Source organism: Pseudopipra pipra, unplaced genomic scaffold (genome assembly GCF_036250125.1).
Source record: "Pseudopipra pipra isolate bDixPip1 unplaced genomic scaffold, bDixPip1.hap1 HAP1_SCAFFOLD_165, whole genome shotgun sequence".
NCBI classification, from domain to species: domain Eukaryota; kingdom Metazoa; phylum Chordata; class Aves; order Passeriformes; family Pipridae; genus Pseudopipra; species Pseudopipra pipra.
Window position 1 is genome coordinate 35,280 of NW_026990644.1, and position 27,073 is coordinate 62,352.

Sequence of the window (27,073 nt, forward strand, 5' to 3'; positions counted from 1 at the left end):
GGGAAGGGGAGGCGGGGCGGTGGGGGCTGGGGCAGCGCGGCGTGGCCGCATCCTACCTGCGGGACAAGGGTGAGCCTGGCGGTACCGGAACGAGGCGCGGAGGGGGCCGCAAGGAGCCCCGGGGCTGCCGGGACCCTCCCGCGGTGCTGGGCTGAGCTCCCGGGGTGCTTCGCGATGGGGGATGTGGAGTGAGGTAATAACGAGAATCAGGAAATGCTTCCACGGACCCGCGCCCGGTTCGGTGGCTGTGCCGAGGTTTGAACCGGGAAAGAGCCGCTGTCCTGCGGTGAGGACCGGGGAAAAGGCCTTAAAATGAGAGTGGAGAGCTCTGAACAGAGGAAATAAAACTCACTGGGTTTAGTAGCTAAAATATCAGGGGAAATTACTGTCTGGTTACGGCAGTAAGCTTCCCACAGCAGTTTCAGGTGCCTACCTTTGGAGACCAGCCCCAAAGTAGAAACTCCTCTCGACTGCTCCTGAGAGAGGCAATTGGAACTTTAGGTGCTGAGGAAAGCGATTTCCTCTCCTAAGTCCTGGTTCACCTGCCCGAGCACCTACAGTGTTTATATTCCACCTCACTCTCTGCTTTGCATGTTTGTATCAATAAAAGAAACTTCCAAGGTCTTCCTCCAGTCTGAGCTGCATCTTTTCTGCACCCCCACACTCTCCCACCTGTTCACGTGCGCTGCTCCCCTCTCCTGCGCTGCTTCCTGGAACAGGGCTCATCCCTCGGCACCTTCCTCGAGCGATAATCCGGGTACATCAGGTGCTTCCCCCAGCCCCTGCGAGATGCTCTCACCATCACTGCTTGAGAGATTCCCTGGGATCGACTGCTCTCCTGCAGAAGCTCCCTATAAAAAGGGCCCCACCGAGCACGGCCCGCCCCTTGTCACCCTCACTACCCACACCTGGGGCTGTCCCGCCTCTTTGTCAGCCTCACTGCCCACACCTGGGGCTGTCCCGCATGGGAGGAGAGAGAGGGACGGGTGGAGCCACAGGCGGGCGCGCGGGGAGAGGCAGAAGAACGGCCGCGCCCGCCCGCCGCGCCCAGCTTACCCCGGGGACGATCTCCGTCGGCTCTGCCGCCGTGGGTCGGTCCCGGGGGGGAAGGCGGCGGCGCAGCCCCGATAGCATCTCCAGGGCACGGCGGGAGCGGGACCGGCAGCGGGAGCGGGGCGGGGCGAGCGGGCGGCGCGGCGTGGGCGCCTGGGGTCCTCGCGCGCCGCGGCGCCGAGACGGGGGCTGCCCGCGCCGGTGCCTGCCGCCGCCCACGAACCTGCCGCCCGCGCTCGGCGCCGCCGAGCGCCCCGCCCCGTCCCCACAGCGGGAAGCGGCGCGGCGAGACGGCGCTGCGGGCGCGGGGCGGGGGTCCGGGTCGCGGCGGAGGTCAGGCAACAGGATAAACGCCTCTCTGGGGCGAAGGGGGCCTCTCGCCGCCATCTTTAGTGTGGCCTCGGCTAAGTTCCGGTTTTGGCGGCGCCATCTTGAGTGTGGCGTCGTGTCAAATTTCCGGGCCGGGGCGACATCTTTAGTGTGGTCGTTCCGGTCCTGGCGGCGCCATCTTTACTGTGGGATTGGCGAACTTCCGGGCCGGGGCCGCCATCTTTAGTGTGGTCGTTCCGGTCCTGGCGGCGCCATCTTTACTGTGGGCTTGGCGAACTTCCGGGCAGGGGCCGCCATCTTTCGTGTGGTCGTTCCGGTCCTGGCGGCACCATCTTTACTGTGGGCTTGGCGGACTGCCGCGCCGGGGCCTTGGAAGACTTCCGGTCGCTCTCTACTTCCGGTGACCGAGTTTACCCAAATTAGCGTCCCTCCTCGCTAATTTCTGCGCTTTCACCCCAAAAAATCTTCATGTTATTCCCCCCACACACACCCCGGGAGAGATGGGAGACCGCGAGTCCCGCCCTGCCGCCGGAACCGGCCGCATTTACTCGAGCAGGGAGCGCTGCACCGGCACGAGAGCCACTGCGCATGCGTCGCCGGTCCCTCTGCTGGCTGCCCTTAGTTTGCACGTGATCGCCGGCGTCTTGCCAACGACTGCGCATGCGCTGGCGTCCCCACCTCGGCTTCCCCCCCCACCCCGCCGCCCGACCGCCCGGCTTCGCTTTCTTACTGCGGCTCCCCCTCCACTTTTTCGGCTCCCTGGGGTTTCCTCACCCACATTTTGGGGTCCCCGTCTCACATTTTAGGGGTGATGACCCCGCAATTTACGGTTCGGGGGGGGGGGAGGAGAGGAAACGGGGTGCCCAAGAAGGGGTTTCTTTTTTTTTTTTTTTCTCTCTTATTTCCTTTTCATTTTGTTTCCTTTTTAGTTTTTTTGCCTTTTTTTTTAATTTTCTTTTGTTTTTTTTTTTAATATTTCCTTTTTTATTTCGGTTATTTTTTATTCTCTTTATTTTTCATCTTCTCTCCCAGTGCTCCCCAGTAACACCCAGTGCTCCCCAACAACCCTCAGTAACACCCAGTGCTCCCCAGTGCACCCCAGTAACACCCACTGCTCCCCAGTGCACCCCAGTAACACCCACTGCTCCTCAACAACCCCCAGTAACACCCAGTGCTCCCCAGTAAACACCCAGTGCTCCCCAACAAACCCCAGTAACACCCAGTGCTCCCCAAAAATTGACCCAAAACCGACCCAAATCACACCAAAAAATGACCCCAAACTGACCCTAAAAAATGACCCAAATCATCCCCAAAAGTGACCCAAAACTCTGCATTTATTTGGCATCATTTCCTCTCAAAAACAACATCTCCGATTTAGTTGATTGCTAAAGCCATCATTTTCAAATCATCTCAGGAATCAAAAGGGACTGGAAAACACACACAAATCATTCCTGCACCCACCAAATCATTAGGAATTGGAACCCGATTCCCTCATCTCTCTCCTTGTTCTTCTTGCCTGGAAAACCTGATGATCCCCGCTGGCTATTTTTAGGCTGCTTTTCTTCCACAGCTCCTTTCCTCCCGGCTGAAACCTCCTGGCATATTCAGGGCTTAGCTGGAGGGAAGCCCCTCTGAAGTATTTCCTCTCGTGGCAATTCTGTGGGATGAAGAAGTAAAAAAAGCACATCAAGAGCTCCTTCTACCCCCTTCCTTCGCAAACACCCTCCCAGTTTGTCCTTGGCAGCTCCATCCCCCCGGCACCCGCACCCGACGCTTCGGCTCCGCTGGGAAAGGGACAGCAAGTGCACAAGCAAGTTCAGTGCTGGGCAGGGGCTCCCTGGGGAACGGCACTTCAGTGCTTTAGTCCGTGGCCTTTCCTGCTGCCCTCCCTCCTGGAGGCAGAGGATGACCCGGCCCTTGTTTCTCCCACGCTCGCAGACCCAGGTCCTGCTCCATTGGCCCCACTTTTCTTAGCAGACCCGGCATCATTTCCCAGGGTCCCAAGGAAACTTCTGCACGTGACCCATTGCTAAGTGGAGAGCACAGGGCAAGGGAAGGACAAATTTCTCGGCACCCACCCCCTGGAATTTTCCTTCTCCGCAGCACACTCCCGTTCCCGCTGTCTCTGGAGGTGCCCGCACGAGTCCTCCTTCTCCCAGCACCTCAGAGAATGTCCTTTTCACCCAGGTCCTGCTTACCGTCGGCCAACAAAACACACTGACAACATTTTTCAGGATGCCAGTGGAGAGATATTAGAGCACACTGCACAGGGAAGCTGAGCCTGCCCCATCCCTGCAAGTGTTCCAGGCCAGGCTGGACGGGACTCGCAGCAACCGGGGATGAGAGCGGAAGGTGTCCCTGCCCACGGAAGGCAGGATGGCCTTTGAAGGTCCCCTTCAAACCAAATCGCTCTGGGATTCCCCTCCAAAATCACTACCCAAGAGACACAGCAATCAAAGCAGAGGGACTGCACTCCCAGCTTTTCTTACCTGCAGGCACACAGCACAGCACATTGGACATAAAAGCCACAGGGTTAGTCCTGCCAGAGGTGTCCGGCACACACACGGCAACCGAAGGGAAAGAGGGAGCCTGGGAACACAGAGTAAAAGACACTTTAATTAGGAGTACACCGAGCACTAGCCAGGTCATTCACACAGCTTCACTGTCCAGTCATACAAAAAGCACTCACCGAGGCCTCAGTTAGGATGGTTCCTGACGCTGACCAGGTGAATACCTCCCTGCAAGCCCGCTCTGCTCCTGCCAGGCACTGGGGGGCTTTGCCAAGCATCCAATGGAAATTAAAATTACAGCCTGGGCAAAGGCACTTCCCACAGGACCGCTCCTGGCCAAGGCCACCGGTCCGTGCAAGTCAGACCACTGACCACCCGGGGGGATTTTCGGGGGCACGCTTCCAGCTTTTATTCTCCAGAAACTCCAGTTCTTTCTGGCACCCCTTGCTTCAGTCTTCCCCTGTTGGAAGAGGTCACTTAAGACTTTCGAGGGGCCAGATTGCCAAAGCCCGGCCAGTCCATTCCCACGAGGAAAGGTAGCTTTGTCTTGGACAAGATACTGGGGGGGAGACACAAAATAAAAGTTTAATTTAAAACAACTGCCTAAAATAGAAAGCAATTCAAACATAAGGCAGAGAAGACTTGGGCAAATCTGAATACATTTGACTTCAAAGGAGAATTATTTCCCTCTGCACCTAACAGAATGTCATTTTCACCCGGGTCCTGCTTACCATCGTCCAACAAAACACGCTGACAACATTTTTCCTGATGACAGTGGAGAGATATTAGGGCACACTGCACAAGGAAGCTGAGCCTGCCCCATCCCTGGAAGTGTTCCAGGCCAGGCTGGATGGGACTGGGAGCATCCAGCCGGGGATGAGAGCGGAAGGTGTCCCTGCCCACGGAAGACAGGGTGGCCTTTGAAGGTCCCCTTCAAACGAAATCGCTCTGGGATTCCCCTCCAAAATCACTACCCAAGAGACACAGCAATCAAAGCAGAGGGACTGCACTCCCAGCTTTTCTTACCTGCAGGCACACACAGCACAGCACGTTGGACATAAAAGCCACAAGGTTAGTCCTGCCAGAGGCGTCCGGCACACACACGGCAACCGAAGGGAAAGAGGGAGCCTGGGAACACGGAGTAAAAGACACTTTAATTAGGGATCACTGAAGAGGGAATTGGGATGGGCCTGAGGGCAGTGGGAAGGGACTGGGATGGAACTGGGCAAACTGGGGAAGGACTGGGTTGCACTGCAGGAGGACACTTGGGAAGGAATGGGTGCGCTAGCTTGCACTGAGAGAAGTGGGAAGGGACTGGGATAAGAGTGGGGGCACTGGGGTGGGACTGGGAGCACTGGTGGCACTGGGCTAGGACTGGGGGAACTGGGGAGGGAGCAGGGAGGGACGGCGAGGGGGCTGGGAAGGGAACTGGGATGGTACTGGAATGGGAATGGGATGCATGGGAGAAAGGAGCGGAATGCACTGGGGAGGGACTGGGAGCAACGGGAAAGCCACTGCAGGGACTGGGATTGGACTGGGGAGGGACTGCAAGAGGACTGTGACAGGACTGGGGAGTGGGCCTGGGATAGGACTGGGATGCACAGGGGGAAAGAACTGGGATGAGCTGGGGAGGGACTGAGGTCACGGGAGGGCTGGGGATGGGTCAGGGGCACTGGGGAGGGAACTGGGATGGGACTTGGATGTTCTAGGGAGGGAGTGGGATGCATCGGGGAAAAGGACTGACATGCACTGGGAGGGACCGGGGCAGTGGGGAGGGATGGGGATGGGACTGGGGACGCTGGAGAGGGACTGGGGACACTGGGGGGATTTGGGCTGGGAGTGGGGACACTGGGGTGGGACTGAGATTTTCGGGGGGGTGAGGGGGACTGGGAGCACTGGGATGGGACTGGGGGTCATTGGGGAGGGACTGGGATGGGACTGGGAGCACTGGGAAAGGGACTGCAGGGACTGGGATAGGACTGGGAAGGGACTGCAAGGGGACTGAGAGGACTGGGGAGGGGACTGGAGAGCGTGCCTGGGATGGGCCTGAGAATCTCTGGGGAGGGACTGGGACCACTGGGATGGGACTGCTGTGACTGGGATGGGATGCAGTTGTACTGGGAAGGGACTGGGAAGGGACTGGGAATCACATAGGAGGGACTGGGATGGGACTAGGCAAACTGGGGAAGGACTGGGTTGCACTGCGAGAGCACACTTGGGAGGGAAAGGAGGTGGTGGGTTGCAGTGGGGGAAGTGGGGAGAGAGTGGGATGAGAGTGGGGGCACTGGGGTGGGACTGGGAGCACTGGTGGCACTGGGCTAGGACTGGGGGAACTGGGGAGGGAGCAGGGAAGGGAACTGGGATGGTACTGGGATGGGAATGGGATGCACAGGGAAAAGGAGCACAATGAACTGGGGAGGGACTGGGATGGGACTGGGGACACTTCAATGGAGTTGGATGCACTGGGCTGAGACTAGGGGCACTGGAGCGGGACTGGGGGGAGTAGGGAGGGACTGGGATGGGACTGAGGGCACTGGAGATGGACTGGGGAGAACTGGGCTGGCACTGGGGGCGCTGGAGTGCAACTGGAATTCTCAAGGGAGGGACTGGGGGAAGTGGGATGGGACAGGGGTCACTGGGGAGGGATTGGGGACAGTTAGACTACAGGCACTGGGATGGGACTGAGCTGCGCTGGGTGGGCAGAGGGATGGGACTGAGGTCACTGGGGAGGGAACTGGGATGGGACTGGGAGCACTGGGAAAGGGACTGCAGAGACTGGGATAGGACTGGGAAGGGACTGCAAGGGGACTGTGAGAGGACTGGGGAGGGGACTGGAGAGCGTGCCTGGGATGGGCCTGACTATCTCTGGGGAGGGACTGGGACCACTGGGATGGGACTGCTGTGACTGGGATGGGATGCAGTTGTACTGGGAAGGGACTGGGGAGGGACTGGGAATCACTTAGGAGGGACCGGGATGGGACTAGGCAAACTGGGGAAGGACTGGGTTGCACTGCAAAAGGACACTTGGGAGGGAAAGGAGGTGGTGGGTTGCAGTGGGGGAAGTGGGGAGAGAGTGGGATGAGAGTGGGGGCACTGGGGTGGGACTGGGAGGACAGGTGGCACTGGGCTAGGACTGGGGGAACTGGGGAGGGAGCAGGGAGGGACTGCGAGGGGGCTAGGAAGGGAACTGGGATGGTACTGGAATGGGAATGGGATGCATGGGAGAAAGGAGCGGAATGCACTGGGGAGGGACTGGGAGCAACGGGAAAGCCACTGCAGGGACTGGGATTGGACTGGGTAGGGACTGCAAGAGGACTGTGACAGGACTGGGGAGTGGGCCTGGGATGGGACTGGGATGCACAGGGGGAAAGAACCGGGATGCCCTGGGGAGGGACTGAGGTCACGGGAGGGCTGGGGATGGGTCAGGGCACTGGGGAGGGAACTGGGATGGGACTTGGATGTTCTAGGGAGGGAGTGGGATGCATCGGGGAAAAGGACTGACATGCACTGGAGGGGACTGGGGCAGTGGGGAGGGATGGGGGCACTGGGGGATTTGGGCTGGGAGTGGGGACACTGGGGTGGGACTGAGATTTTCGGGGGGGGGACTGGGAGCAGTGGGATGGGACTGGGGATCATTGGGGAGGGACTGGGGAAACCATGGGACTGGGGGCACTGGGATAGGAGTGAGATGCACTGGGGAGGGACTGGGCCGGGACTGAGGGCACTGGAGAGGCCCTGGGGGCACTTGGGGGAACTGGGCTGGGACTGGGATTCTCTGGGGAGGGACTGGAGGCACTGGGATAGGACTGAGAGGCACTGGGGAGGCACTAGGACACACTGGGCCACCACTGGGATGGGACTGGGATCACTGGGGAGGGAATTGGGATGGGCCTGAGGGCAGTGGGAAGGGACTGGGACGGAACTGGGCAAACTGGGGAAGGACTGGGTTGCACTGCAGGAGGACACTTGGGAAGGAATGGGTGCGCTGGCTTGCACTGAGAGAAGTGGGAAGGGACTGGGATGAGAGTGGGGGCACTGGGGTGGGACTGGGAGCACTGGTGGCACTGGGCTAGGACTGGGGGAACTGGGGAGGGAGCAGGGAGGGACTGCGAGGGGGCTAGGAAGGGAACTGGGATGGTACTGGAATGGGAATGGGATGCATGGGAGAAAGGAGCGGAATGCACTGGGGAGGGACTGGGAGCAACGGGAAAGCCACTGCAGGGACTGGGATTGGACTGGGGAGGGACTGCAAGAGGACTGTGACAGGACTGGGGAGTGGGCCTGGGATAGGACTGGGATGCACAGGTGGAAAGAACCGGGATGACCTGGGGAGGGACTGAGGTCACGGGAGGGCTGGGGATGGGTCAGGGGCACTGGGGAGGGAACTGGGATGGGACTTGGATGTTCTAGGGAGGGAGTGGGATGCATCGGGGAAAAGGACTGACATGCACTGGGAGGGACTGGGGCAGTGGGGAGGGATGGGGATGGGACTGGGGATGCTGGAGAGGGACTGGGGACACTGGGGGGATTTGGGCTGGGAGTGGGGACACTGGGGTGGGACTGAGATTTTCGGGGGGGTGAGGGGGACTGGGAGCACTGGGATGGGACTGGGGGTCATTGGGGAGGGACTGAGATGGGACTGGGAGCACTGGGAAAGGGACTGCAGGGACTGGGATAGGACTGGGAAGGGACTGCAAGGGGACTGTGAGAGGACTGGGGAGGGGACTGGAGAGCGTGCCTGGGATGGGCCTGAGAATCTCTGGGGAGGGACTGGGACCACTGGGATGGGACTGCTGTGACTGGGATGGCATGCAGTTGTACTGGGAAGGGACTGGGAAGGGACTGGGAATCACATAGGAGGGACTGGGATGGGACTAGGCAAACTGGGGAAGGACTGGGTTGCACTGCGAGAGCACACTTGGGAGGGAAAGGAGGTGGTGGGTTGCAGTGGGGGAAGTGGGGAGAGAGTGGGATGAGAGTGGGGGCACTGGGGTGGGACTGGGAGCACTGGTGGCACTGGGCTAGGACTGGGGGAACTGGGGAGGGAGCAGGGAAGGGAACTGGGATGGTACTGGGATGGGAATGGGATGCACAGGGAAAAGGAGCACAATGAACTGGGGAGGGACTGGGATGGGACTGGGGACACTTCAAGGGAGTTGGATGCACTGGGCTGAGACTAGGGGCACTGGAGCGGGACTGGGGGGAGTAGGGAGGGACTGGGATGGGACTGAGGGCACTGGAGATGGACTGGGGAGAACTGGGCTGGCACTGGGGGCGCTGGAGTGCAACTGGAATTCTCAAGGGAGGGACTGGGGGAAGTGGGATGGGACAGGGGTCACTGGGGAGGGATTGGGGACAGTTAGACTACAGGCACTGGGATGGGACTGAGCTGCGCTGGGTGGGCAGAGGGATGGGACTGAGGTCACTGGGGAGGGAACTGGGATGGGACTGGGAGCACTGGGAAAGGGACTGGGAAGGGACTGCAAGAGGACTGTGACAGGACTGGGGAGTGGGCCTGGGATGGGACTGGGATGCACAGGGGGAAAGAACCGGGATGCCCTGGGGAGGGACTGAGGTCACGGGAGGGCTGGGGATGGGTCAGGGGCACTGGGGAGGGAACTGGGATGGGACTTGGATGTTCTAGGGAGGGAGTGGGATGCATCGGGGAGAAGGACTGGCATGCACTGGGAGGGACTGGGGCAGTGGGGAGGGATAGGGATGGGACTGGGGACGCTGGAGAGGGACTGGGGACACTGGGGGGATTTGGGCTGGGAGTGGGGACACTGGGGTGGGACTGAGATTTTCGGGGGGGTGAGGGGGACTGGGAGCACTGGGATGGGACTGGGGGTCATTGGGGAGGGACTGGGATGGGACTGGGAGCACTGGGAAAGGGACTGCAGGGACTGGGATAGGACTGGGAAGGGACTGCAAGGGGACTGTGAGAGGACTGGGGAGGGGACTGGAGAGCGTGCCTGGGATGGGCCTGAGAATCTCTGGGGAGGGACTGGGACCACTGGGATGGGACTGCTGTGACTGGGATGGGATGCAGTTGTACTGGGAAGGGACTGGGAAGGGACTGGGAATCACATAGGAGGGACTGGGATGGGACTAGGCAAACTGGGGAAGGACTGGGTTGCACTGCAAAAGGACACTTGGGAGGGAAAGGAGGTGGTGGGTTGCAGTGGGGGAAGTGGGGAGAGAGTGGGATGAGAGTGGGGGCACTGGGGTGGGACTGGGAGGACAGGTGGCACTGGGCTAGGACTGGGGGAACTGGGGAGGGAGCAGGGAGGGACTGCGAAGTGACTGGGATGGGAATGGGATGCACAGGGAAAAGGAGCACAATGAACTGGGGAGGGACTGGGATGGGACTGGGGACACTTCAAGGGAGTTGGATGCACTGGGCTGAGACTAGGGGCACTGGAGCGGGACTGGGGGGAGTAGGGAGGGACTGGGATGGGACTGAGGGCACTGGAGATGGACTGGGGAGAACTGGGCTGGCACTGGGGGCGCTGGAGTGCAACTGGAATTCTCAAGGGAGAGACTGGGGGAAGTGGGATGGGACAGGGGTCACTGGGGAGGGATTGGGGACAGTTAGACTACAGGCACTGGGATGGGACTGAGCTGCGCTGGGTGGGCAGAGGGATGGGACTGAGGTCACTGGGGAGGGAACTGGGATGGGACTGGGAGCACTGGGAAAGGGACTGCAGAGACTGGGATAGGACTGGGAAGGGACTGCAAGGGGACTGTGAGAGGACTGGGGAGGGGACTGGAGAGCGTGCCTGGGATGGGCCTGACTATCTCTGGGGAGGGACTGGGGAGGGACTGGGAATCACTTAGGAGGGACCGGGATGGGACTAGGCAAACTGGGGAAGGACTGGGTTGCACTGCAAAAGGACACTTGGGAGGGAAAGGAGGTGGTGGGTTGCAGTGGGGGAAGTGGGGAGAGAGTGGGATGAGAGTGGGGGCACTGGGGTGGGACTGGGAGGACAGGTGGCACTGGGCTAGGACTGGGGGAACTGGGGAGGGAGCAGGGAGGGACTGCGAGGGGGCTAGGAAGGGAACTGGGATGGTACTGGAATGGGAATGGGATGCATGGGAGAAAGGAGCGGAATGCACTGGGGAGGGACTGGGAGCAACGGGAAAGCCACTGCAGGGACTGGGATTGGACTGGGTAGGGACTGCAAGAGGACTGTGACAGGACTGGGGAGTGGGCCTGGGATGGGACTGGGATGCACAGGGGAAAAGAACCGGGATGCCCTGGGGAGGGACTGAGGTCACGGGAGGGCTGGGGATGGGTCAGGGGCACTGGGGAGGGAACTGGGATGGGACTTGGATGTTCTAGGGAGGGAGTGGGATGCATCGGGGAGAAGGACTGACATGCACTGGGAGGGACTGGGGCAGTGGGGAGGGATGGGGGCACTGGGGGGATTTGGGCTGGGAGTGGGGACACTGGGGTGGGACTGAGATTTTCGGGGGGGGGGACTGGGAGCAGTGGGATGGGACTGGGGATCATTGGGGAGGGACTGGGGAACCATGGGACTGGGGGCACTGGGATAGGAGTGAGATGCACTGGGGAGGGACTGGGCCGGGACTGAGGGCACTGGAGAGGCCCTGGGGGCACTTGGGGGAACTGGGCTGGGACTGGGATTCTCTGGGGAGGGACTGGAGGCACTGGGATAGGACTGAGAGGCACTGGGGAGGCACTAGGACACACTGGGCCACCACTGGGATGGGACTGGGATCACTGGGGAGGGAATTGGGATGGGCCTGAGGGCAGTGGGAAGGGACTGGGATGGAACTGGGCAAACTGGGGAAGGACTGGGTTGCACTGCAGGAGGACACTTGGGAAGGAATGGGTGCGCTGGCTTGCACTGAGAGAAGTGGGAAGGGACTGGGATGAGAGTGGGGGCACTGGGGTGGGACTGGGAGCACTGGTGGCACTGGGCTAGGACTGGGGGAACTGGGGAGGGAGCAGGGAGGGACTGCGAGGGGGCTAGGAAGGGAACTGGGATGGTACTGGAATGGGAATGGGATGCATGGGAGAAAGGAGCGGAATGCACTGGGGAGGGACTGGGAGCAACGGGAAAGCCACTGCAGGGCCTGGGATTGGACTGGGGAGGGACTGCAAGAGGACTGTGACAGGACTGGGGAGTGGGCCTGGGATAGGACTGGGATGCACAGGTGGAAAGAACCGGGATGACCTGGGGAGGGACTGAGGTCACGGGAGGGCTGGGGATGGGTCAGGGGCACTGGGGAGGGAACTGGGATGGGACTTGGATGTTCTAGGGAGGGAGTGGGATGCATCGGGGAAAAGGACTGACATGCACTGGGAGGGACTGGGGCAGTGGGGAGGGATGGGGATGGGACTGGGGATGCTGGAGAGGGACTGGGGACACTGGGGGGATTTGGGCTGGGAGTGGGGACACTGGGGTGGGACTGAGATTTTCGGGGGGGTGAGGGGGACTGGGAGCACTGGGATGGGACTGGGGGTCATTGGGGAGGGACTGAGATGGGACTGGGAGCACTGGGAAAGGGACTGCAGGGACTGGGATAGGACTGGGAAGGGACTGCAAGGGGACTGTGAGAGGACTGGGGAGGGGACTGGAGAGCGTGCCTGGGATGGGCCTGAGAATCTCTGGGGAGGGACTGGGACCACTGGGATGGGACTGCTGTGACTGGGATGGCATGCAGTTGTACTGGGAAGGGACTGGGGAGGGACTGGGAATCACTTAGGAGGGACCGGGATGGGACTAGGCAAACTGGGGAAGGACTGGGTTGCACTGCGAGAGCACACTTGGGAGGGAAAGGAGGTGGTGGGTTGCAGTGGGGGAAGTGGGGAGAGAGTGGGATGAGAGTGGGGGCACTGGGGTGGGACTGGGAGGACAGGTGGCACTGGGCTAGGACTGGGGGAACTGGGGAGGGAGCAGGGAAGGGAACTGGGATGGTACTGGGATGGGAATGGGATGCACAGGGAAAAGGAGCACAATGAACTGGGGAGGGACTGGGATGGGACTGGGGACACTTCAAGGGAGTTGGATGCACTGGGCTGAGACTAGGGGCACTGGAGCGGGACTGGGGGGAGTAGGGAGGGACTGGGATGGGACTGAGGGCACTGGAGATGGACTGGGGAGAACTGGGCTGGCACTGGGGGCGCTGGAGTGCAACTGGAATTCTCAAGGGAGGGACTGGGGGAAGTGGGATGGGACAGGGGTCACTGGGGAGGGATTGGGGACAGTTAGACTACAGGCACTGGGATGGGACTGAGCTGCGCTGGGTGGGCAGAGGGATGGGACTGAGGTCACTGGGGAGGGAACTGGGATGGGACTGGGAGCACTGGGAAAGGGACTGGGAAGGGACTGCAAGAGGACTGTGACAGGACTGGGGAGTGGGCCTGGGATGGGACTGGGATGCACAGGGGGAAAGAACCGGGATGCCCTGGGGAGGGACTGAGGTCACGGGAGGGCTGGGGATGGGTCAGGGGCACTGGGGAGGGAACTGGGATGGGACTTGGATGTTCTAGGGAGGGAGTGGGATGCATCGGGGAAAAGGACTGACATGCACTGGGAGGGACTGGGGCAGTGGGGAGGGATGGGGATGGGACTGGGGATGCTGGAGAGGGACTGGGGACACTGGGGGGATTTGGGCTGGGAGTGGGGACACTGGGGTGGGACTGAGATTTTCGGGGGGGTGAGGGGGACTGGGAGCACTGGGATGGGACTGGGGGTCATTGGGGAGGGACTGAGATGGGACTGGGAGCACTGGGAAAGGGACTGCAGGGACTGGGATAGGACTGGGAAGGGACTGCAAGGGGACTGTGAGAGGACTGGGGAGGGGACTGGAGAGCGTGCCTGGGATGGGCCTGACTATCTCTGGGGAGGGACTGGGACCACTGGGATGGGACTGCTGTGACTGGGATGGCATGCAGTTGTACTGGGAAGGGACTGGGAAGGGACTGGGAATCACATAGGAGGGACTGGGATGGGACTAGGCAAACTGGGGAAGGACTGGGTTGCACTGCAAAAGGACACTTGGGAGGGAAAGGAGGTGGTGGGTTGCAGTGGGGGAAGTGGGGAGAGAGTGGGATGAGAGTGGGGGCACTGGGGTGGGACTGGGAGCACTGGTGGCACTGGGCTAGGACTGGGGGAACTGGGGAGGGAGCAGGGAAGGGAACTGGGATGGTACTGGGATGGGAATGGGATGCACAGGGAAAAGGAGCACAATGAACTGGGGAGGGACTGGGATGGGACTGGGGACACTTCAAGGGAGTTGGATGCACTGGGCTGAGACTAGGGGCACTGGAGCGGGACTGGGGGGAGTAGGGAGGGACTGGGATGGGACTGAGGGCACTGGAGATGGACTGGGGAGAACTGGGCTGGCACTGGGGGCGCTGGAGTGCAACTGGAATTCTCAAGGGAGGGACTGGGGGAAGTGGGATGGGACAGGGGTCACTGGGGAGGGATTGGGGACAGTTAGACTACAGGCACTGGGATGGGACTGAGCTGCGCTGGGTGGGCAGAGGGATGGGACTGAGGTCACTGGGGAGGGAACTGGGATGGGACTGGGAGCACTGGGAAAGGGACTGCAGAGACTGGGATAGGACTGGGAAGGGACTGCAAGGGGACTGTGAGAGGACTGGGGAGGGGACTGGAGAGCGTGCCTGGGATGGGCCTGAGAATCTCTGGGGAGGGACTGGGACCACTGGGATGGGACTGCTGTGACTGGGATGGGATGCAGTTGTACTGGGAAGGGACTGGGGAGGGACTGGGAATCACTTCGGAGGGACCGGGATGGGACTAGGCAAACTGGGGAAGGACTGGGTTGCACTGCAAAAGGACACTTGGGAGGGAAAGGAGGTGGTGGGTTGCAGTGGGGGAAGTGGGGAGAGAGTAGGATGAGAGTGGGGGCACTGGGGTGGGACTGGGAGGACAGGTGGCACTGGGCTAGGACTGGGGGAACTGGGGAGGGAGCAGGGAGGGACTGCGAGGGGGCTAGGAAGGGAACTGGGATGGTACTGGAATGGGAATGGGATGCATGGGAGAAAGGAGCGGAATGCACTGGGGAGGGACTGGGAGCAACGGGAAAGCCACTGCAGGGACTGGGATTGGACTGGGTAGGGACTGCAAGAGGACTGTGACAGGACTGGGGAGTGGGCCTGGGATGGGACTGGGATGCACAGGGGGAAAGAACCGGGATGCCCTGGGGAGGGACTGAGGTCACGGGAGGGCTGGGGATGGGTCAGGGGCACTGGGGAGGGAACTGGGATGGGACTTGGATGTTCTAGGGAGGGAGTGGGATGCATCGGGGAAAAGGACTGACATGCACTGGGAGGGACTGGGGCAGTGGGGAGGGATGGGGGCACTGGGGGGATTTGGGCTGGGAGTGGGGACACTGGGGTGGGACTGAGATTTTCGGGGGGGGGGGACTGGGAGCAGTGGGATGGGACTGGGGATCATTGGGGAGGGACTGGGGAACCATGGGACTGGGGGCACTGGGATAGGAGTGAGATGCACTGGGGAGGGACTGGGCCGGGACTGAGGGCACTGGAGAGGCCCTGGGGGCACTTGGGGGAACTGGGCTGGGACTGGGATTCTCTGGGGAGGGACTGGAGGCACTGGGATAGGACTGAGAGGCACTGGGGAGGCACTAGGACACACTGGGCCACCACTGGGATGGGACTGGGATCACTGGGGAGGGAATTGGGATGGGCCTGAGGGCAGTGGGAAGGGACTGGGATGGAACTGGGCAAACTGGGGAAGGACTGGGTTGCACTGCAGGAGGACACTTGGGAAGGAATGGGTGCGCTGGCTTGCACTGAGAGAAGTGGGAAGGGACTGGGATGAGAGTGGGGGCACTGGGGTGGGACTGGGAGCACTGGTGGCACTGGGCTAGGACTGGGGGAACTGGGGAGGGAGCAGGGAGGGACTGCGAGGGGGCTAGGAAGGGAACTGGGATGGTACTGGAATGGGAATGGGATGCATGGGAGAAAGGAGCGGAATGCACTGGGGAGGGACTGGGAGCAACGGGAAAGCCACTGCAGGGCCTGGGATTGGACTGGGGAGGGACTGCAAGAGGACTGTGACAGGACTGGGGAGTGGGCCTGGGATAGGACTGGGATGCACAGGTGGAAAGAACCGGGATGACCTGGGGAGGGACTGAGGTCACGGGAGGGCTGGGGATGGGTCAGGGGCACTGGGGAGGGAACTGGGATGGGACTTGGATGTTCTAGGGAGGGAGTGGGATGCATCGGGGAAAAGGACTGACATGCACTGGGAGGGACTGGGGCAGTGGGGAGGGATGGGGATGGGACTGGGGATGCTGGAGAGGGACTGGGGACACTGGGGGGATTTGGGCTGGGAGTGGGGACACTGGGGTGGGACTGAGATTTTCGGGGGGGTGAGGGGGACTGGGAGCACTGGGATGGGACTGGGGGTCATTGGGGAGGGACTGAGATGGGACTGGGAGCACTGGGAAAGGGACTGCAGGGACTGGGATAGGACTGGGAAGGGACTGCAAGGGGACTGTGAGAGGACTGGGGAGGGGACTGGAGAGCGTGCCTGGGATGGGCCTGAGAATCTCTGGGGAGGGACTGGGACCACTGGGATGGGACTGCTGTGACTGGGATGGCATGCAGTTGTACTGGGAAGGGACTGGGAAGGGACTGGGAATCACATAGGAGGGACTGGGATGGGACTAGGCAAACTGGGGAAGGACTGGGTTGCACTGCAAAAGGACACTTGGGAGGGAAAGGAGGTGGTGGGTTGCAATGGGGGAAGTGGGGAGAGAGTGGGATGAGAGTGGGGGCACTGGGGTGGGACTGGGAGGACAGGTGGCACTGGGCTAGGACTGGGGGAACTGGGGAGGGAGCAGGGAAGGGAACTGGGATGGTACTGGGATGGGAATGGGATGCACAGGGAAAAGGAGCACAATGAACTGGGGAGGGACTGGGATGGGACTGGGGACACTTCAAGGGAGTTGGATGCACTGGGCTGAGACTAGGGGCACTGGAGCGGGACTGGGGGGAGTAGGGAGGGACTGGGATGGGACTGAGGGCACTGGAGATGGACTGGGGAGAACTGGGCTGGCACTGGGGGCGCTGGAGTGCAACTGGAATTCTCAAGGGAGGGACTGGGGGAAGTGGGATGGGACAGGGGTCACTGGGGAGGGATTGGGGACAGTTAGACTACAGGCACTGGGATGGGACTGAGCTGCGCTGGGTGGGCAGAGGGATGGGACTGAGGTCACTGGGGAGGGAACTGGGATGGGACTGGGAGCACTGGGAAAGGGACTGCAGAGACTGGGATAGGACTGGGAAGGGACTGCAAGGGGACTGTGAGAGGACTGGGGAGGGGACTGGAGAGCGTGCCTGGGATGGGCCTGACTATCTCTGGGGAGGGACTGGGACCACTGGGATGGGACTGCTGTGACTGGGATGGGATGCAGTTGTACTGGGAAGGGACTGGGGAGGGACTGGGAATCACTTAGGAGGGACCGGGATGGGACTAGGCAAACTGGGGAAGGACTGGGTTGCACTGCGAGAGCACACTTGGGAGGGAAAGGAGGTGGTGGGTTGCAGTGGGGGAAGTGGGGAGAGAGTGGGATGAGAGTGGGGGCACTGGGGTGGGACTGGGAGGACAGGTGGCACTGGGCTAGGACTGGGGGAACTGGGGAGGGAGCAGGGAAGGGAACTGGGATGGTACTGGGATGGGAATGGGATGCACAGGGAAAAGGAGCACAATGAACTGGGGAGGGACTGGGATGGGACTGGGGACACTTCAAGGGAGTTGGATGCACTGGGCTGAGACTAGGGGCACTGGAGCGGGACTGGGGGGAGTAGGGAGGGACTGGGATGGGACTGAGGGCACTGGAGATGGACTGGGGAGAACTGGGCTGGCACTGGGGGCGCTGGAGTGCAACTGGAATTCTCAAGGGAGGGACTGGGGGAAGTGGGATGGGACAGGGGTCACTGGGGAGGGATTGGGGACAGTTAGACTACAGGCACTGGGATGGGACTGAGCTGCGCTGGGTGGGCAGAGGGATGGGACTGAGGTCACTGGGGAGGGAACTGGGATGGGACTGGGAGCACTGGGAAAGGGACTGCAGAGACTGGGATAGGACTGGGAAGGGACTGCAAGGGGACTGTGAGAGGACTGGGGAGGGGACTGGAGAGCGTGCCTGGGATGGGCCTGAGAATCTCTGGGGAGGGACTGGGACCACTGGGATGGGACTGCTGTGACTGGGATGGGATGCAGTTGTACTGGGAAGGGACTGGGGAGGGACTGGGAATCACTTAGGAGGGACCGGGATGGGACTAGGCAAACTGGAGAAGGACTGGATTGCACTGCGAGAGCACACTTGGGAGGGAAAGGAGGTGGTGGGTTGCAGTGGGGGAAGTGGGGAGAGAGTGGGATGAGAGTGGGGGCACTGGGGTGGGACTGGGAGGACAGGTGGCACTGGGCTAGGACTGGGGGAACTGGGGAGGGAGCAGGGAGGGACTGCGAGGGGGCTAGGAAGGGAACTGGGATGGTACTGGAATGGGAATGGGATGCATGGGAGAAAGGAGCGGAATGCACTGGGGAGGGACTGGGAGCAACGGGAAAGCCACTGCAGGGACTGGGATTGGACTGGGTAGGGACTGCAAGAGGACTGTGACAGGACTGGGGAGTGGGCCTGGGATGGGACTGGGATGCACAGGGGGAAAGAACCGGGATGCCCTGGGGAGGGACTGAGGTCACGGGAGGGCTGGGGATGGGTCAGGGGCACTGGGGAGGGAACTGGGATGGGACTTGGATGTTATAGGGAGGGAGTGGGATGCATCGGGGAGAAGGACTGACATGCACTGGGAGGGACTGGGGCAGTGGGGAGGGATGGGGGCACTGGGGGGATTTGGGCTGGGAGTGGGGACACTGGGGTGGGACTGAGATTTTCGGGGGGGGGGGACTGGGAGCAGTGGGATGGGACTGGGGATCATTGGGGAGGGACTGGGGAACCATGGGACTGGGGGCACTGGGATAGGAGTGAGATGCACTGGGGAGGGACTGGGCCGGGACTGAGGGCACTGGAGAGGCCCTGGGGGCACTTGGGGGAACTGGGCTGGGACTGGGATTCTCTGGGGAGGGACTGGAGGCACTGGGATAGGACTGAGAGGCACTGGGGAGGCACTAGGACACACTGGGCCACCACTGGGATGGGACTGGGATCACTGGGGAGGGAATTGGGATGGGCCTGAGGGCAGTGGGAAGGGACTGGGATGGAACTGGGCAAACTGGGGAAGGACTGGGTTGCACTGCAGGAGGACACTTGGGAAGGAATGGGTGCGCTGGCTTGCACTGAGAGAAGTGGGAAGGGACTGGGATGAGAGTGGGGGCACTGGGGTGGGACTGGGAGCACTGGTGGCACTGGGCTAGGACTGGGGGAACTGGGGAGGGAGCAGGGAGGGACTGCGAGGGGGCTAGGAAGGGAACTGGGATGGTACTGGAATGGGAATGGGATGCATGGGAGAAAGGAGCGGAATGCACTGGGGAGGGACTGGGAGCAACGGGAAAGCCACTGCAGGGACTGGGATTGGACTGGGTAGGGACTGCAAGAGGACTGTGACAGGACTGGGGAGTGGGCCTGGGATAGGACTGGGATGCACAGGTGGAAAGAACCGGGATGACCTGGGGAGGGACTGAGGTCACAGGAGGGCTGGGGATGGGTCAGGGGCACTGGGGAGGGAACTGGGATGGGACTTGGATGTTCTAGGGAGGGAGTGGGATGCATCGGGGAAAAGGACTGACATGCACTGGGAGGGACTGGGGCAGTGGGGAGGGATGGGGATGGGACTGGGGATGCTGGAGAGGGACTGGGGACACTGGGGGGATTTGGGCTGGGAGTGGGGACACTGGGGTGGGACTGAGATTTTCGGGGGGGTGAGGGGGACTGGGAGCACTGGGATGGGACTGGGGGTCATTGGGGAGGGACTGGGATGGGACTGGGAGCACTGGGAAAGGGACTGCAGGGACTGGGATAGGACTGGGAAGGGACTGCAAGGGGACTGTGAGAGGACTGGGGAGGGGACTGGAGAGCGTGCCTGGGATGGGCCTGAGAATCTCTGGGGAGGGACTGGGACCACTGGGATGGGACTGCTGTGACTGGGATGGCATGCAGTTGTACTGGGAAGGGACTGGGAAGGGACTGGGAATCACATAGGAGGGACTGGGATGGGACTAGGCAAACTGGGGAAGGACTGGGTTGCACTGCAAAAGGACACTTGGGAGGGAAAGGAGGTGGTGGGTTGCAGTGGGGGAAGTGGGGAGAGAGTGGGATGAGAGTGGGGGCACTGGGGTGGGACTGGGAGCACTGGTGGCACTGGGCTAGGACTGGGGGAACTGGGGAGGGAGCAGGGAAGGGAACTGGGATGGTACTGGGATGGGAATGGGATGCACAGGGAAAAGGAGCACAATGAACTGGGGAGGGACTGGGATGGGACTGGGGACACTTCAAGGGAGTTGGAGGCACTGGGCTGAGACTAGGGGCACTGGAGCGGGACTGGGGGGAGTAGGGAGGGACTGGGATGGGACTGAGGGCACTGGAGATGGACTGGGGAGAACTGGGCTGGCACTGGGGGCGCTGGAGTGCAACTGGAATTCTCAAGGGAGGGACTGGGGGAAGTGGGATGGGACAGGGGTCACTGGGGAGGGATTGGGGACAGTTAGACTACAGGCACTGGGATGGGACTGAGCTGCGCTGGGTGGGCACAGGGATGGGACTGAGGTCACTGGGGAGGGAACTGGGATGGGACTGGGAGCACTGGGAAAGGGACTGCAGAGACTGGGATAGGACTGGGAAGGGACTGCAAGGGGACTGTGAGAGGACTGGGGAGGGGACTGGAGAGCGTGCCTGGGATGGGCCTGAGAATCTCTGGGGAGGGACTGGGACCACTGGGATGGGACTGCTGTGACTGGGATGGGATGCAGTTGTACTGGGAAGGGACTGGGGAGGGACTGGGAATCACTTCGGAGGGACCGGGATGGGACTAGGCAAACTGGGGAAGGACTGGGTTGCACTGCAAAAGGACACTTGGGAGGGAAAGGAGGTGGTGGGTTGCAGTGGGGGAAGTGGGGAGAGAGTAGGATGAGAGTGGGGGCACTGGGGTGGGACTGGGAGGACAGGTGGCACTGGGCTAGGACTGGGGGAACTGGGGAGGGAGCAGGGAGGGACTGCGAGGGGGCTAGGAAGGGAACTGGGATGGTACTGGAATGGGAATGGGATGCATGGGAGAAAGGAGCGGAATGCACTGGGGAGGGACTGGGAGCAACGGGAAAGCCACTGCAGGGACTGGGATTGGACTGGGTAGGGACTGCAAGAGGACTGTGACAGGACTGGGGAGTGGGCCTGGGATGGGACTGGGATGCACAGGGGGAAAGAACCGGGATGCCCTGGGGAGGGACTGAGGTCACGGGAGGGCTGGGGATGGGTCAGGGGCACTGGGGAGGGAACTGGGATGGGACTTGGATGTTCTAGGGAGGGAGTGGGATGCATCGGGGAAAAGGACTGACATGCACTGGGAGGGACTGGGGCAGTGGGGAGGGATGGGGGCACTGGGGGGATTTGGGCTGGGAGTGGGGACACTGGGGTGGGACTGAGATTTTCGGGGGGGGGGGACTGGGAGCAGTGGGATGGGACTGGGGATCATTGGGGAGGGACTGGGGAACCATGGGACTGGGGGCACTGGGATAGGAGTGAGATGCACTGGGGAGGGACTGGGCCGGGACTGAGGGCACTGGAGAGGCCCTGGGGGCACTTGGGGGAACTGGGCTGGGACTGGGATTCTCTGGGGAGGGACTGGAGGCACTGGGATAGGACTGAGAGGCACTGGGGAGGCACTAGGACACACTGGGCCACCACTGGGATGGGACTGGGATCACTGGGGAGGGAATTGGGATGGGCCTGAGGGCAGTGGGAAGGGACTGGGATGGAACTGGGCAAACTGGGGAAGGACTGGGTTGCACTGCAGGAGGACACTTGGGAAGGAATGGGTGCGCTGGCTTGCACTGAGAGAAGTGGGAAGGGACTGGGATGAGAGTGGGGGCACTGGGGTGGGACTGGGAGCACTGGTGGCACTGGGCTAGGACTGGGGGAACTGGGGAGGGAGCAGGGAGGGACTGCGAGGGGGCTAGGAAGGGAACTGGGATGGTACTGGAATGGGAATGGGATGCATGGGAGAAAGGAGCGGAATGCACTGGGGAGGGACTGGGAGCAACGGGAAAGCCACTGCAGGGCCTGGGATTGGACTGGGGAGGGACTGCAAGAGGACTGTGACAGGACTGGGGAGTGGGCCTGGGATAGGACTGGGATGCACAGGTGGAAAGAACCGGGATGACCTGGGGAGGGACTGAGGTCACGGGAGGGCTGGGGATGGGTCAGGGGCACTGGGGAGGGAACTGGGATGGGACTTGGATGTTCTAGGGAGGGAGTGGGATGCATCGGGGAAAAGGACTGACATGCACTGGGAGGGACTGGGGCAGTGGGGAGGGATGGGGATGGGACTGGGGACGCTGGAGAGGGACTGGGGACACTGGGGGATTTGGGCTGGGAGTGGGGACACTGGGGTGGGACTGAGATTTTCGGGGGGGTGAGGGGGACTGGGAGCACTGGGATGGGACTGGGGGTCATTGGGGAGGGACTGGGATGGGACTGGGAGCACTGGGAAAGGGACTGCAGGGACTGGGATAGGACTGGGAAGGGACTGCAAGGGGACTGTGAGAGGACTGGGGAGGGGACTGGAGAGCGTGCCTGGGATGGGCCTGAGAATCTCTGGGGAGGGACTGGGACCACTGGGATGGGACTGCTGTGACTGGGATGGCATGCAGTTGTACTGGGAAGGGACTGGGAAGGGACTGGGAATCACATAGGAGGGACTGGGATGGGACTAGGCAAACTGGGGAAGGACTGGGTTGCACTGCAAAAGGACACTTGGGAGGGAAAGGAGGTGGTGGGTTGCAGTGGGGGAAGTGGGGAGAGAGTGGGATGAGAGTGGGGGCACTGGGGTGGGACTGGGAGCACTGGTGGCACTGGGCTAGGACTGGGGGAACTGGGGAGGGAGCAGGGAAGGGAACTGGGATGGTACTGGGATGGGAATGGGATGCACAGGGAAAAGGAGCACAATGAACTGGGGAGGGACTGGGATGGGACTGGGGACACTTCAAGGGAGTTGGAGGCACTGGGCTGAGACTAGGGGCACTGGAGCGGGACTGGGGGGAGTAGGGAGGGACTGGGATGGGACTGAGGGCACTGGAGATGGACTGGGGAGAACTGGGCTGGCACTGGGGGCGCTGGAGTGCAACTGGAATTCTCAAGGGAGGGACTGGGGGAAGTGGGATGGGACAGGGGTCACTGGGGAGGGATTGGGGACAGTTAGACTACAGGCACTGGGATGGGACTGAGCTGCGCTGGGTGGGCACAGGGATGGGACTGAGGTCACTGGGGAGGGAACTGGGATGGGACTGGGAGCACTGGGAAAGGGACTGCAGAGACTGGGATAGGACTGGGAAGGGACTGCAAGGGGACTGTGAGAGGACTGGGGAGGGGACTGGAGAGCGTGCCTGGGATGGGCCTGAGAATCTCTGGGGAGGGACTGGGACCACTGGGATGGGACTGCTGTGACTGGGATGGGATGCAGTTGTACTGGGAAGGGACTGGGGAGGGACTGGGAATCACTTCGGAGGGACCGGGATGGGACTAGGCAAACTGGGGAAGGACTGGGTTGCACTGCAAAAGGACACTTGGGAGGGAAAGGAGGTGGTGGGTTGCAGTGGGGGAAGTGGGGAGAGAGTAGGATGAGAGTGGGGGCACTGGGGTGGGACTGGGAGGACAGGTGGCACTGGGCTAGGACTGGGGGAACTGGGGAGGGAGCAGGGAGGGACTGCGAGGGGGCTAGGAAGGGAACTGGGATGGTACTGGAATGGGAATGGGATGCATGGGAGAAAGGAGCGGAATGCACTGGGGAGGGACTGGGAGCAACGGGAAAGCCACTGCAGGGACTGGGATTGGACTGGGTAGGGACTGCAAGAGGACTGTGACAGGACTGGGGAGTGGGCCTGGGATGGGACTGGGATGCACAGGGGGAAAGAACCGGGATGCCCTGGGGAGGGACTGAGGTCACGGGAGGGCTGGGGATGGGTCAGGGGCACTGGGGAGGGAACTGGGATGGGACTTGGATGTTCTAGGGAGGGAGTGGGATGCATCGGGGAAAAGGACTGACATGCACTGGGAGGGACTGGGGCAGTGGGGAGGGATGGGGGCACTGGGGGGATTTGGGCTGGGAGTGGGGACACTGGGGTGGGACTGAGATTTTCGGGGGGGGGGGACTGGGAGCAGTGGGATGGGACTGGGGATCATTGGGGAGGGACTGGGGAACCATGGGACTGGGGGCACTGGGATAGGAGTGAGATGCACTGGGGAGGGACTGGGCCGGGACTGAGGGCACTGGAGAGGCCCTGGGGGCACTTGGGGGAACTGGGCTGGGACTGGGATTCTCTGGGGAGGGACTGGAGGCACTGGGATAGGACTGAGAGGCACTGGGGAGGCACTAGGACACACTGGGCCACCACTGGGATGGGACTGGGATCACTGGGGAGGGAATTGGGATGGGCCTGAGGGCAGTGGGAAGGGACTGGGATGGAACTGGGCAAACTGGGGAAGGACTGGGTTGCACTGCAGGAGGACACTTGGGAAGGAATGGGTGCGCTGGCTTGCACTGAGAGAAGTGGGAAGGGACTGGGATGAGAGTGGGGGCACTGGGGTGGGACTGGGAGCACTGGTGGCACTGGGCTAGGACTGGGGGAACTGGGGAGGGAGCAGGGAGGGACTGCGAGGGGGCTAGGAAGGGAACTGGGATGGTACTGGAATGGGAATGGGATGCATGGGAGAAAGGAGCGGAATGCACTGGGGAGGGACTGGGAGCAACGGGAAAGCCACTGCAGGGACTGGGATTGGACTGGGGAGGGACTGCAAGAGGACTGTGACAGGACTGGGGAGTGGGCCTGGGATAGGACTGGGATGCACAGGTGGAAAGAACCGGGATGACCTGGGGAGGGACTGAGGTCACGGGAGGGCTGGGGATGGGTCAGGGGCACTGGGGAGGGAACTGGGATGGGACTTGGATGTTCTAGGGAGGGAGTGGGATGCATCGGGGAAAAGGACTGACATGCACTGGGAGGGACTGGGGCAGTGGGGAGGGATGGGGATGGGACTGGGGATGCTGGAGAGGGACTGGGGACACTGGGGGGATTTGGGCTGGGAGTGGGGACACTGGGGTGGGACTGAGATTTTCGGGGGGGTGAGGGGGACTGGGAGCACTGGGATGGGACTGGGGGTCATTGGGGAGGGACTGAGATGGGACTGGGAGCACTGGGAAAGGGACTGCAGGGACTGGGATAGGACTGGGAAGGGACTGCAAGGGGACTGTGAGAGGACTGGGGAGGGGACTGGAGAGCGTGCCTGGGATGGGCCTGAGAATCTCTGGGGAGGGACTGGGACCACTGGGATGGGACTGCTGTGACTGGGATGGCATGCAGTTGTACTGGGAAGGGACTGGGAAGGGACTGGGAATCACATAGGAGGGACTGGGATGGGACTAGGCAAACTGGGGAAGGACTGGGTTGCACTGCAAAAGGACACTTGGGAGGGAAAGGAGGTGGTGGGTTGCAATGGGGGAAGTGGGGAGAGAGTGGGATGAGAGTGGGGGCACTGGGGTGGGACTGGGAGGACAGGTGGCACTGGGCTAGGACTGGGGGAACTGGGGAGGGAGCAGGGAAGGGAACTGGGATGGTACTGGGATGGGAATGGGATGCACAGGGAAAAGGAGCACAATGAACTGGGGAGGGACTGGGATGGGACTGGGGACACTTCAAGGGAGTTGGATGCACTGGGCTGAGACTAGGGGCACTGGAGCGGGACTGGGGGGAGTAGGGAGGGACTGGGATGGGACTGAGGGCACTGGAGATGGACTGGGGAGAACTGGGCTGGCACTGGGGGCGCTGGAGTGCAACTGGAATTCTCAAGGGAGGGACTGGGGGAAGTGGGATGGGACAGGGGTCACTGGGGAGGGATTGGGGACAGTTAGACTACAGGCACTGGGATGGGACTGAGCTGCGCTGGGTGGGCACAGGGATGGGACTGAGGTCACTGGGGAGGGAACTGGGATGGGACTGGGAGCACTGGGAAAGGGACTGCAGAGACTGGGATAGGACTGGGAAGGGACTGCAAGGGGACTGTGAGAGGACTGGGGAGGGGACTGGAGAGCGTGCCTGGGATGGGCCTGACTATCTCTGGGGAGGGACTGGGACCACTGGGATGGGACTGCTGTGACTGGGATGGGATGCAGTTGTACTGGGAAGGGACTGGGGAGGGACTGGGAATCACTTAGGAGGGACCGGGATGGGACTAGGCAAACTGGGGAAGGACTGGGTTGCACTGCGAGAGCACACTTGGGAGGGAAAGGAGGTGGTGGGTTGCAGTGGGGGAAGTGGGGAGAGAGTGGGATGAGAGTGGGGGCACTGGGGTGGGACTGGGAGGACAGGTGGCACTGGGCTAGGACTGGGGGAACTGGGGAGGGAGCAGGGAAGGGAACTGGGATGGTACTGGGATGGGAATGGGATGCACAGGGAAAAGGAGCACAATGAACTGGGGAGGGACTGGGATGGGACTGGGGACACTTCAAGGGAGTTGGATGCACTGGGCTGAGACTAGGGGCACTGGAGCGGGACTGGGGGGAGTAGGGAGGGACTGGGATGGGACTGAGGGCACTGGAGATGGACTGGGGAGAACTGGGCTGGCACTGGGGGCGCTGGAGTGCAACTGGAATTCTCAAGGGAGGGACTGGGGGAAGTGGGATGGGACAGGGGTCACTGGGGAGGGATTGGGGACAGTTAGACTACAGGCACTGGGATGGGACTGAGCTGCGCTGGGTGGGCAGAGGGATGGGACTGAGGTCACTGGGGAGGGAACTGGGATGGGACTGGGAGCACTGGGAAAGGGACTGCAGAGACTGGGATAGGACTGGGAAGGGACTGCAAGGGGACTGTGAGAGGACTGGGGAGGGGACTGGAGAGCGTGCCTGGGATGGGCCTGAGAATCTCTGGGGAGGGACTGGGACCACTGGGATGGGACTGCTGTGACTGGGATGGGATGCAGTTGTA

General features: G+C 61.8%; 1 long non-coding RNA gene across 4 annotated transcripts; it reads right to left on the reverse strand.

The window, feature by feature from the left end:
* Nucleotides 1-2,699: 2,699 nt before the first annotated feature.
* LOC135408071 (uncharacterized) lies at nt 2,700-5,020 on the reverse strand. Of its 4 annotated transcripts, XR_010427226.1 has the most exons (4): nt 4,920-5,020; nt 3,873-4,452; nt 3,462-3,573; nt 2,700-3,040 (listed from the first exon to the last, which is right to left on the reverse strand). It is a non-coding gene; the product is annotated as an uncharacterized LOC135408071 (long non-coding RNA). The 4 variants fall into 4 exon arrangements; XR_010427224.1 differs by lacking the exon at nt 3,462-3,573; XR_010427225.1 differs by lacking the exons at nt 2,700-3,040; nt 3,462-3,573 and having other exon boundaries at nt 3,610-3,972; nt 4,073-4,452.
* Nucleotides 5,021-27,073: the final 22,053 nt, after the last annotated feature.